The 12,639-nt window shown below is 34.7% G+C and overlaps 1 protein-coding gene across 1 annotated transcript in view; it reads left to right on the top strand.

Moving 5' to 3' along the window:
* The window catches only part of DGKB (diacylglycerol kinase beta), a 586,586-nt gene that overhangs the window by 505,820 nt on the left and 68,127 nt on the right, over positions 1–12,639 (top strand). The window lies entirely within an intron of this gene.

Below are 12,639 nucleotides of genomic sequence, written 5' to 3' on the forward strand. Positions count from 1 at the left end.
GGGGGCATTCTTCTCTCCACTACCTGGGGGTGCACCCCTCTCAGTCTCCCTGTTGTCTGCTTCCTGTTTCCTGACATTTGGTTTTTAATCACAGAGGTGATTTTCCTCTGGGATGACCTGCCCCTCTCCCAGCTCCAGATAGCTTGTAGTTAGTATTCTTAGATAATGATCATCATCTGTCGGCAATGTACAGAGGAGCATAGAGTGTTCACTTCAGTGGGTACAAATGTATGTCTACTGTATTCCCTTCACCTCGGTGGTTTATTCCCTGTACCTCTGGGAATAGTTATTACTGAGCAGTATGGGCCTCAGATGAGGAAGAATTTTCCCCAGTCACACCCTCTCTCTCACACTTGCTTAAAAAACAAAAGGACCAAGTGAGAACATTTACTTTGCTGAGTTTGCCACTAACTCAGAGGGGTGAAAAATGAGGCCTGGGCCTCAGAGGGACCTCTGGAAGGAAATTCTTGGACTCAATTTATGAGAAAAAAGAAAAGACATTGGCATGAATTTTTCATTACAAAATAGCAAATAGGAGCACCCTCCCTTGGCTAAGATGTAAAGTCCAAAGAAAAAGAAAGGCAGACAGACTTTGCTCTTCACTCCGAGTCCCTTCAGAGAGTCCCGCTTGTCATTGGTGACCAGACTAGGGTGGAGCATTGTCTGAGAAAACCGTTTTTCCATTACTTCCCCTCTGTGTTCCTTTTCTTCTTTCTTTGTGAGCTCATAGCTTAAGGCAAGCCTTTTTTTTTTTTTTTAACACATAGGCTTGCACTGTCTTGAGTCCCCTTCATGTGTTCCCCTCTGTCTTCCAGCTCTAGCCAAGACACCTCAAGAAATCATACTTCCTTTCTGGAACCATTGCAGCAAAATATCAAGCATGGATAATAAGCTGAGTTGTCTCTGAGAAGCCAGGACAAAACGCTCTTTTGAAGTGGCCAGCGGATGCTTCCTGTTGTTCTGCATGTTGTCTAGATCTTAAAATTGCTGGAGGTTGGAAACTGACATCTTAGGGCCTGTAAAGAGTTTCTGCCTATAAGATGGAGGCTGGAATTTGTCTGGAAATCAGGCACACTCATTTTTCTGGGAGTAGCACTTTGGAGAGCTCTTTTGAGTTGTTCAGGTATCTCTCTATGGGTTTGAGATAAACCTTGAACTAGTAAAATAATCAGACTATTTACAGTAAATATTAAGTTTGCTTAGTGTATTTTGGGGGCTTCCTTAGCAAAACTGGGCCCTTGAAGAAGTTAGTTTTTTGCTTTCTAAATTAAGAATTTGAGCTGATCTTGTCTTAGTGCATGGTACATGCCAGATAGTGTAGGATTGAATCACACAGATTTTGAGAAGCTGTTGGTCTTCTTTAAACATTTGTTTGCCTTCGTCTCCAAGATCTGGATCGCCCTTTTGGCACAGGGGAAATTTTCTCCCATAGCAAATGCCTGGTCACACTGTCAGTCATCCCAAGTTCTCACACACACACACACACACTTATACACACACGTACACACACAGAGTCAACGTTGGGCTTCAGAGGGATAGAAAGCTCTTTTTTCTCCCAAACTTGCTCTGGACTTTGAAGGGAAGGAATTTTGAACAGTCATTTGTTTACCAAAGACTTTTGCTTCTGACCATATGACCCAGGAATCCTGCTCCTGGGCATATTTCCAGAAGGAATCCTACTTCAAAATGACACCTGCACCCCAATGTTCATAGCAGCACTATGTACAATAGCCAAGACATGGAAACAGCCTAAATGTCCATCAACAGATGACTGGATAAAGAAGAAGTGGTGTATTTATACAATGGAATACTATTCAGCCATAAAAATGACAACATAACACCATTTGCAGCAACATGGATGTTCCTGGAGAATGTCATTCTAAGTGAAGTAAGCCAGAAAGAGAAAGAAAAATACCATATGAGATCGCTCATATGTGGAATCTAAAAGAAAAAAAAACAAAACATAAATACAAAACAGAAACAGACTCATAGACAAGAAATACAAAGTTGTGGTTGCCAAGGGAGTGGGGGTGGGAATGGACAGACTGGGATTTCAATATTTGTAGATACTGACAGGCATATGCAGAATAGATAAACAAGATTATACTGTATAGCACAGGAAAATACATATAAGATCTTGTGGTAGCTCACAGCAAAACAAATGTGACAATGAATATGTGTATGTTCATGTATAACTGAAAAATTGTGCTCTACACTGGAATTTGACACAACATTGTAAAATGACTATAGCTCAATTAAAAAATGTTAAAAAAAAAAAGTCACATGGCTTCTGAAGCTTCAATGTTGTGAAGAATTGAGGGTAAAGAGGGTCATAGGTAGGGCTCCCTGGGAAGGCAGAATGATGGATACTAGAGAAGGGGATTTTGAATATCCACTTCAACCTTTTACTTTTCTTCATTTAATTCCCTTCTCTTAAATCTTTATTTAATTGTATCATAGAGGGGAGGGGAATTAAGGGAGAGGCAGAAGGAATACAGGGGTATTCTGAGGTCTGAACAAGTGGTCCAGAGGTCGCTGGAGTGGACCAGTAAAAGAGTCTGGTCACCAGAGCTAAGCACTTGGCAGATTTGTGTGGCATGAAAGCATTCCCAGGAATTCTAAAAATTATTAACAGGAAAATTCAGTAAATCCTAATCAACTTCTCTCAAACCTGGAAGATGGGGCTTTTGCTAAGGACAGACTTGATAACTTTGGGATATTTGAATAATATTGTTGATAAACTTTAAATAATATGTACCCCTTTCTTTAGAAATGACAGAAATGCACATCAACTAACCTTTTATTTTTCCTCTTTGAAAACCAATGAACAAGAGTTTCTTTCATCACAATCACAATATAGTGGACCTTCAGGCATTCTCAGAGAATATAACACAGAAATTAGTTTTAAGCAGTATTTTTCCCAAATAGCAGAAAATTATCTTCCATTCCATACCAAGGGACCATATATAAATGCATATATGTTCACAACATAGATATATATATATATATACACATATCTGTGTATACACACAACATAGCATATATATGCATACACAAACATACACACATGTAAAATTTGATTAACTTTATAGTGTGCCAAACTATTTCATGAATTTCTGAATTTATTTTATGAATTTCTGATATAGTCAAGTCTTCAAAATGCTAATAAGTTGCTTTCTATGGAGTAGTTTTCTTTTATAGGAAATTGTCAGAAACTACAACGTCACCTGAATAGTCATTAGAAAGTCAATTCTTGCTTCATCCAGTCTGTCAACCAAAAATGAACAACAGAGACTTGATACTTGTGATCCAGAAGAATTACAGCATAATAATGAAGACACAAATAATTACTTAGTCATTATTTAATTGCAGTAAGGGTATTTATCATAGATCTACATGTGAGGGGCATATCTCTTCTGATAGGAGAGGAAGGGTGACTGCCCTGATGTACTTGGACTTAGCAGGAAATACGGAGAAGGCCATTTTGCAGACAGACATAGCAGCATGCGTGAGAGTTATACTGCAGAGAGAAGGTTGGTTCTTTATGGGAACTAATATAAGGAAAGTAAGCAGCAAAGAGAATGAAACGGGAAAAGACTAGTGAGGATGATCTCGCAAGGACAGTAGATCGACTGATCCAGCAAGTTTGGTCTGAAGATTAAGTTAACATTTTAAAATACTTGTGAATCTGTGTTGCTATAGTGAGAGGTGGCAAAGTTGTTAATGTTACAATAATTCTCTGGTGAAACCAGTTTTTTCACTTGAAATACTTTAGTTATTATTCTATTTTATCTCGATGTCATTAATTTCTCCTTTCTCTTAATTTGTGGAGGATTTTTGACTTTACAGCTTATTACCTCATGTAATAATTCTTCAATTAGTGACTTTTCACCAAAAGAGCCTTTGAAAATATATATTGTTTCCCGGACATGATTTCTTTTTTCCCATTGAAATGACTTTTCCAAAAAAATATACTAAGTGACTAGACCATAAGAAGTTTTATATTGACATTACTATTTTAGGCAAAAATGCAGTCACCATTTTGTGGGAAGTCACATTTTCTAATAAAATAAACCGTGCCAAATAAGTTTGAATTGTGTGGACTGGCCAAGAGAGACTGAAGAGAAAGCTTCTTTTACAACACTCTAAGCGAATCCTCCTGTTTTGAGGCCATCATTTGTTAAGCACTTTTGGTCCTAATAATGTTTTCTGGTTCCTGGTCTGACTTTTTTAAAAACATATGTTAGTGCAATTTTAGGTTTACAACAAAATTGAGAGGTAGATAGATTTCCCATATCATCCCCTGCTCTGCACATGTGCAGAGGATCTCTCATTATCAGTATCCCGCACCAGAGTGGTCCATTTGATACCATCAGTGAACCTCCATTGAGACATCATAATTACCCAAAGTTTATAATTTACATTAGGGTTCATCTTGGTATTTACATTTTGTGCATTTAAAGAAATGTATAATGATATGTAGCCACCATAATAGTTTCACACAGAGTATTTCCATGGCCTTAAAAATCCTCTGTGTCCCACCTATTCATTTGTCCCTCCCCACTAACACCACTGATCACCATAGTTTTACTGTCTCCATAGTTTTGCTTTTTCAGGAACACCATATTGTTGGAATTATACAGTGCATAACCCTCTCAGAATGGTTTTTTTCCACTTAGTAATATGCACTTAAATTCCCTCCATATCTTTTCATAACTTGATAACTCATTTCTTTTTGGTGCTTAATAATATTCCATTGTATGAATGTATCAGAGTTAATATATCCATTCACCTACTTAAGGATATCTTGGTTGCTTCCAAGTTTTAACAGTTATGAATAAAGCTGCTGTGAACATCCATGTTCATATTTTTATGCAGACCTAAGTTTTCAACTCCTTTGAATTAATACCAAAGAGCATGATTGCTGGATTGAATGGTAACAATATGTTTAGTTTTGTAAGAAACCTCCAAACTCGCTTTCAAAGTGGCTGTACCACTTTGCATTCCCACCAGCAATATATGAGAATTCCTGTTGCTCCACATAGTTGTCAGCATTTGGTGTTGTCACTGTTCTGGATTTTGGCCATTCTGATAGATGTGCAGTAGTATCTCGTTGTGTGTTTAATTTGCATTTTCCTGAGATAAATGATGTGAGGCATCTTTCTATATGCTTATTTTTCATCTGTGTATCATTTTGATGTGTTGTCTTTAAGGTCTTTGGTCCACTTTTTAAATCAGATTGTTTGATTTTAACTGTTTGTTTTTAAGAGTTCTTTGTAAAAGTTCTTTATCAGATGTGCCTTTTGCAGTTATTTTCCCCTAGTCTGTGTTTGTCTTCCAGTTCTCTTGATGTTGTCTTTTGCAGAGCACAAGTTTTAATTTTAATGAAGTTCGGCTTATCAGTTACTTCTTTCATGGATTATACCTTTGGTGTTGTGTCTTAAAAGGCATCAACATTTCCTAAGTCATCTGGTTTTCCTCATATATTATCTTCTAGGAGTTTTACAGTTATGTATTCTACGTTTAGGTTTGTGATCCATTTTTACTTAATTTTTGTGAAGAGTCTAAGGTGTCTGTCTAGATTTATTTTTTAATGTGGATATCCAGTTGTTCCATTACCATTTGTTTAAAAGACCATCTTTGCTCCATTGTATTGACTTTGCTCCTTTGTCAAGTATCAGTTGACTGTATTTATCTTTTTCTAGGGGATCTCTTTCTAGGTTCTCTGTTCTGTTCCATTGATTTATCTGTCTATTCTTTCACTAGTATTGCCCTGTTTTGTTTACTATAGATTTAGGTAGTATTAGTCTTCTAACTTCAGTTGTTCTTCTCCTCCAACATTGTGTTGGCTATTGTGAGTCTTTTGACTCTACGTGTAAACTTTAGACTCAGTTTGTCAGCATCCATTAAATAGCTTTCTGTGGTTTTGATGGGAATTGCATTGAATCTATAGATCAGTGGGAAGAACTGACACTTTGACAATATTGAATTTTCCTATCCATGACCTTGGAATAGCTCTCCATTTATTTAGTTGTTCTTTGATTTTGTTTTTTATCAGAGTATTATAGTTTTCCTCATATTGATCATGTACATGTTTTGTTAGATATGTACCTAAGTGCTTAATTTTGAGGGTGCTAATGTAAATAATATTGTGATTTTAATTTCAAATTCCATTTGTTCATTGTTGGTATATGGGAAAGCAACTGACTTTTGTATATTAACATTGTATCCTGCAATGTTATCATTGTTTTGATATAATTGCTTATTAGCTCTAAGAGTTTGTGAGGGTTTTTGTCTTTTTTTCTTCTTCAGGTTTTCTCTACAGATGATCATGTTATCTGAGAACAGAGACTGTTTTATGTCTTCTTTCCCTGTATTTATACAATTTATTTTCCTTTTTTTTTCTTTACTGCTTTAGTAAGGACTTCCAGTATGATGTTGACAAGGACTGGTGAGAGGGGACATCCTTATACCTGATCTAAGTAGCAGTGTTTTGAGTTTTTCACTATTAAGTATGATGCTAGCTGTTGATAGTCTTTATCAACTTGAGAAAGTTCTTCTCTGTTCCTGCCTTACTGAGAATTTTTATCAAGAATGGGTATTGGGATTTTTTCAAATGCTTTTCCTGCATCTATTGATGCAGTCACGTGATTTGGTGTTTTTCCTTGTTCGTTTGTTTGTTTGTTTGTTTGTATGTTTGATGGAATACATTGATTGATTTTCAAATGTTAAATCAGCCTTGCATAATCAGGATCAATCCCACTTGGTCATGGTGTATATTTTATCATTTCTTTTAGACTCAATTTGCTAGTATTTTGTTGAGGATTTTTTGTCTAAGTTCATGAGAGATAATGGTCTGTAGTTTTCTTACAATGTCAATGCTTAGTTTTTGTATTAGAGTATACTAGTCTCAAAATGAGTTAGGAATTATTCCCTCTGCTTCTTTCTTCAAAGAAATCAGAGAGTTGGTATACTTTCTCTCTCAGGTGTTTGGTAGAATTCACTGTTGAGCCCATGTGGGCCTTGAACTTTCTGTTTTGGAAGATTGTTCATTGTTGATTCAATATAATAGATTAGTACTCTTTAGAGCATCTGTTTCTTCTTGTGTAAGTTTTGGCAGATTGCACCTTTAGAGAAACTGGTTCATTTCATCTGTATTGTCAAATTTGTGAGCACAGTTGTTCATAGTATTCCTTTATTATGCTTTTAATTTCTATCACATCTGTAGCGATATCTTCTCTTTCATTTTCTGATATTATTAATTTGTACCCTGCTTCTTTCTTCAGTTGGCCTGGCTGTAGGCTTTTTGATTTTATTGATCTTTGCAAAAAGCCAGCTTTTGGTTTTATTGATTTTTCTCTATTGATTTCCTGTTTTAAAGTTCATTGATTTCTGTTCTCATTATTTTTCTTTTTTACTTTGAATTTAATTTGCTTTTCTTTTTCTAGTTTCCTAGGATGAAAAGTTGTATTATTGATTTGAGATCTTTCTTCTTTTGTAATATGTGCATTCAGAACTATAAATTTCCCTCTAAGCACTGCTTTTGCTGAATTCCACAAATTACAAGTTGTATTTTCATTTTCATTTAATTCTTCTTTGACCTATGTATTATTTAAAGTGTATTGTTCAATTTCCATATATTTGGAATTTTCCAGTTATCTTTCTGTTATTGATTTCTAGTTTAATTCCATTGTGATCTGAGGCAGACATTGTATGAATAAGATTTTTTTAAATTAAGGTGTGTTTTATTGCACAGATTGTGGTCTATCTTGGTGAATGTTCCATGTGAGCTTGAAAAAATCAGTATTCTTTCAGTGTTCAATGACATAGTTTATGGATATCAATTATATTCCATTAATTGATGGTATTGTTGAGTTCAGCTGTGTCCTTACTAGTTTTCTGCCTGTGGATATGTTCACTTCTGAGAAAGAGGTGTTGAAGTCTACAAGTATGTTAGTGGATTCATCAATTTTTTTCTTGAAGTTCTATCAATTTTTGCCTTATATACTTTGACACTGTTGATAGGCACATACACTTTAAGAATGGTTGGGTCTTCTTGGAGAACTGATGCCTTTATGATTATGTAATGATCTTTTTCTTATTCGTGAAAACTTTCCATGCTTTGAAGTCTAGTCTGTCTTATATTAGTGTAACTACTCTTTACTTTTATTTTGATTAATGTTAGCATGGTATATTTTTCATCTGTTTACTTTTAATTTATGTGTCCTTTTATTTTAAGTGGCTTTCTCATGGACAACATATATAGTTGGGTTGCAGTTTTTGATCCTCTCTGACAAGCTCTGTCTTTTAATCAGTCCATTTAGACCCTTGATATTCAAAGTGATTACTGATACAGTTGGAGTAATAACTACAATATTAATTACTCTTTTCTATTTGTTGCCCTTGTTTTCTTTCCTTTTTGTGTCTTCCATGCTTTCTTTGCTTCTTGTGGTTTTAGTTGAGCATTTTTTATGATTCTGTTTTCTCAGTTATAGTGTTTTGCTTTGTTTTGTCTTATTTTCTCTAGTGGTTATTGTTAAAAGTCCATTTTCAAATGAAACTGTACCACTTCATATGGGTAATGTGAATACCTTATAATAATATAGTAATCCTTATTTCTTCCCCCATCCCTGTATCATTGCTGTCATTTATTTCACATGAGCATACATATAGGAATACATTGCTGTTATTATTATTTTGAATAAACTGCTGTTAGATTGATTAAGAATTAAAAAATAAAATTTTTTCTTTTACCTTCACTTATTTCTTCCTGATTCTTCCTTTACATAAATCTATATTATTTTCCTTTTCTCTAAAGAACTTCTTTTTAACATCTCTTGCAAGGCAAGTGTACTGGCAAGAAATTTCCTCTATTAATTTTGTTTGTCCAAGAAAGTTTTATTTCCGCCTTACTTTTGGTGGATAATTTTGCAAGGTACAGATTTCTAGGTTGGTTTTGTTTGTTTGTTTGTTTTGTTTTGTTTTGTTTTGTTTCACCTCTGAACAATTACTCCTTTAAATATTTTATTCACTCTCTTCTTGCTTGCATGCTTTCTGAGGAACAGTTGAATGTATATCTTATTTTTGTTCCTCTATGGGTAAGGTGTTTTTTTCTTCTGCCTTCTTTTTGGATTTTTTCCTTTGTCTTTGATTTTATATAATTTGAAAATGATATCCCTGGGTATAGGTTTTTCTTGGCATTTATCCTAAGTGGTGTTCTCTAAAATTCCTGGATCTTTGGTTCAGTGTTTGATACTGCTTTGGGAAAATTATCAGTCATTACTCTTTTAAATATTTCTTCTGTTTTTTCGTTCATTCATTCCTTCCTTCCTTCCTCTCTTTCTCTCTTTCTTGTCCTTCTCATATTCCCATTACGTATATGTTACACATTTCATTGTGATCCAGCAGTCCTTGGATATTCTGTTCTGTGTTTTTCAGACATAGTTCAGATTTTTTCCTCAAGCCCATAAGAGACTTTTTTTTTTTTCTGTTTCAGCAATTTTTTTTTTAATCTTGAGCATTTCCTTTGGGGTTCTTTATTAGGATTCCCATTTCTCTGCCATGTTCTCTGTTTTTGCATACTGCCCACACGAGAGCAATAGCACATTAATCTTAGTGTTTTTTTTTTTAAATTCCTGGTTTGATAATTGCAACACCCCTGTCATATCTGGTTCTGATGCTTGCTTTGTCTCTTCAAATTTTGCTTTTTGGTTTTTCCTATGCCTTACAGATTTTTCTTGATAGTTGAACACAGTGTACCAAGTAAAAAGGACTGGTATAAACTGGCATTTAATAATGTGGTAGTGAGTTGAACAAAAGGGAGCATTCTGTAGTTCTCTGATTAGATCTCAGTCTTTTACTTCTCTTGACTGTGAACTTCAGAAGTATTTCTGCTGCCTTCTCCCTCCTTAGGTGGGTCATAATGGCCGGAGTGGGCTGGAGTTGGGTGTTTCCCTTTCTCAGGTCAGTAAAGCTCTGATAATACTGCAGCAGGCTGGGCTGTGATTAATTAGTCTCTTCCGTGCCTCAGCAACTCCCCCCACAAAAAATGGTTCTTTTTCCCTTCTCATGCAGGAAGCCTAAGAAGATTTTTTTCTGATATGTACTATGGGAGTCTGGTTAAGCTCTTGGAGATATATTACACGAGATTGGGGTAGGTCTCTGTGACTGGAGTCCCCTGGAGTTTTTAACTCAGTTTTTCTCACTGAGCCTCCAGCAATACATCAATTACCATTTAGCTTTTCCTACCCTGGCACTGGTTTCCCCGGCAGTTTTTGCTTGTGAGTTGAGTTCCGCCTCAGGAAACCTAGACTCCTTATATTTGCTTGTCTCTCCAGTCTTTGAGGTCAGTTTACTCTGTGCTCTCTCTCTTAGGGATCCTAAAAAAATTGATTTCTCAGTCTGTTCAGCTTTTTACTTATTTTCAAGACAGAGTGGTTGACTTCCAAGCTCTTTATATATATGAAACCAAAAATCTCCAACCTCTGGGACTTTAAGTTTAGTACATATGAGTTAAAATATATATACATAGTGAAAAAAGTGATGCACTAAGAATGAACTTTCCAAGAACCAACTCTCTTTCATACTTCCTTTACCAACCATCTCACTATAAAATTTTATTTTTTTAAGGAAAATTGAATTTCACTGAATTGTATTTTATGTACAAACTAATATTCATTTACTTTTGAATTATTATTTCATATATACTTTTTATCTATTATTCAATTCTTTTTTTTTTCGAATAGTGCAAATTTGGTTGTCTTGGCTTGGGATGGAATACATCATAATTTTTCTCACTACACTAATTTTTTAAATTATTTAACTACTTTTCACATAGAGGCATTGAACAAAACATAAATATATTTTGTAGTTATTGATAAAGCAATATTCCATAAAAATGAAGCCAAAGAATCTCTTCCTTGAATGGCATAATTTTTTTGCATTTCTATTATGGTATAAATTTAATAGAGTAAAAGAAATGAATGAGATATGCATAAATATGTACATACATACCCAGGTACATTCTGATATATGTATAGTAATAATAACATAATTTCATTAAAAAGTCAAATGATATAGAATGATTAAAGTTAGAGTACATCTTCAATAAATAAATGATCAAATCTGATTTTTATATAGAAGGTAATTAAGCTTATTTGTGGTAAATATAAATGTGCTCTGCTTCTGTTGTGTGGAATATACAGTATAAAGTTATAGTTTTACACATAAATACCTTGATTTTCTCTTTTGCAAAATGTAGGGATCAGGCTATATTATGTGTAGACTTCCTTTCAAATCTTCACTATTATACTAAAAAATTATATATATATGACATGTGATATGTATTATATATCGTGTGTGTGTGTGTGTGTGTGTGTGTGTGTGTGTGTGTATGATTTCAGTACTACCTGATCATTTTCTCAAGTTCTTAATTAAATTGATATGGTCAGATTTATAATAAGTTACCCTAAATGCTTTTCTTCTTAGTTCATTGCCATTATTCATAGAAAAATATTCTAAAGCACACACATAAAGGAAAAAAAACTGATGCTGGGTAGTTTTAAGCTTCAATCTTCTTTGTAGGTAATGGAAGTAGTGAGGTTTGAAACAAGATAAGTTTTGAAAAAATGTTTAATATGTCGCATACAGTGGCAGAGGTTATCCGCCCTAGAAAACCATACTGTTTGTTTTTCTCTAATGATTTCTCTGATTGCCACAAAGGACAAAATCATCTGCCAGTTTTATATTTGCTCACATCTACTCTTATGAGCAAAGCCACTTTGCTTTGTGGGTAGTACTGTTTGGACAGCCATCATCGTAATGCACCCAGTGTAGTCTTAGACTTCTGTGTGTGTGTGTATGTGTCTGTGCGCACGCACAGGCACTTGTGTGAGTGTGCTATCAACGTAACTGTAAAGATGTTTTTGGACTACCCATTACTAACTTTAGTGTCTTTTCAAATTAGAATCTTTCGGTTTTACAAAAAAAAAATAATGAGGTACAACTCCCAATGACAACAGATGGACCACTTCAGGTTACAGCACTGAAATAATAAAGAGTACATTTTCTGCTTTAATTTAGAGAATGTTGCAATGGGAAGTGGACTGTGTGCCAGAGTATATCCACCAACAACTTAGTCTTTGTCCTTCAGTGTTGTCAGCCTCTATATTTATTTCCTTCAAATTGAGGAAATAATCAATAGCATGCATTGCAGCTGTTTCTGTCCTGTGGTCACCAGGCAAACAGGCATCAGTTATAAAATAATATAAAAAGAAATTGCAGAGAACTGTGTTATCACTGGAATTACTGAGTCACAGAAGCTGCTGATGTAATAACCTTAGTCTTCAAAGCCAGAAATTCTCTGTGTTGCTGAAATTGAGTTCTCTGAACTTAAAAAACATGAATGTTTAAACCATTCTGTACAGTAGCTAGTTCAGCATAGATAATGGCCTGATGAATGTTGGCTTAATTGATAATATTCTTGGGAGAAACAACTAACAACAACAAGTGAGCTTTGCTAAAATATTTTATTTTAATATTTTTCAGTAGCACACATAGTTGTCCAGAATTCTGAAGACACATGTGATGTTGTTTGCAAGAAGTAAACGAAAATAGATCAGACTTTAACAGAACTTCATA

Source organism: Vicugna pacos, chromosome 7 (assembly GCF_048564905.1).
Source record: "Vicugna pacos chromosome 7, VicPac4, whole genome shotgun sequence".
NCBI classification, from domain to species: Eukaryota; Metazoa; Chordata; class Mammalia; order Artiodactyla; family Camelidae; genus Vicugna; species Vicugna pacos.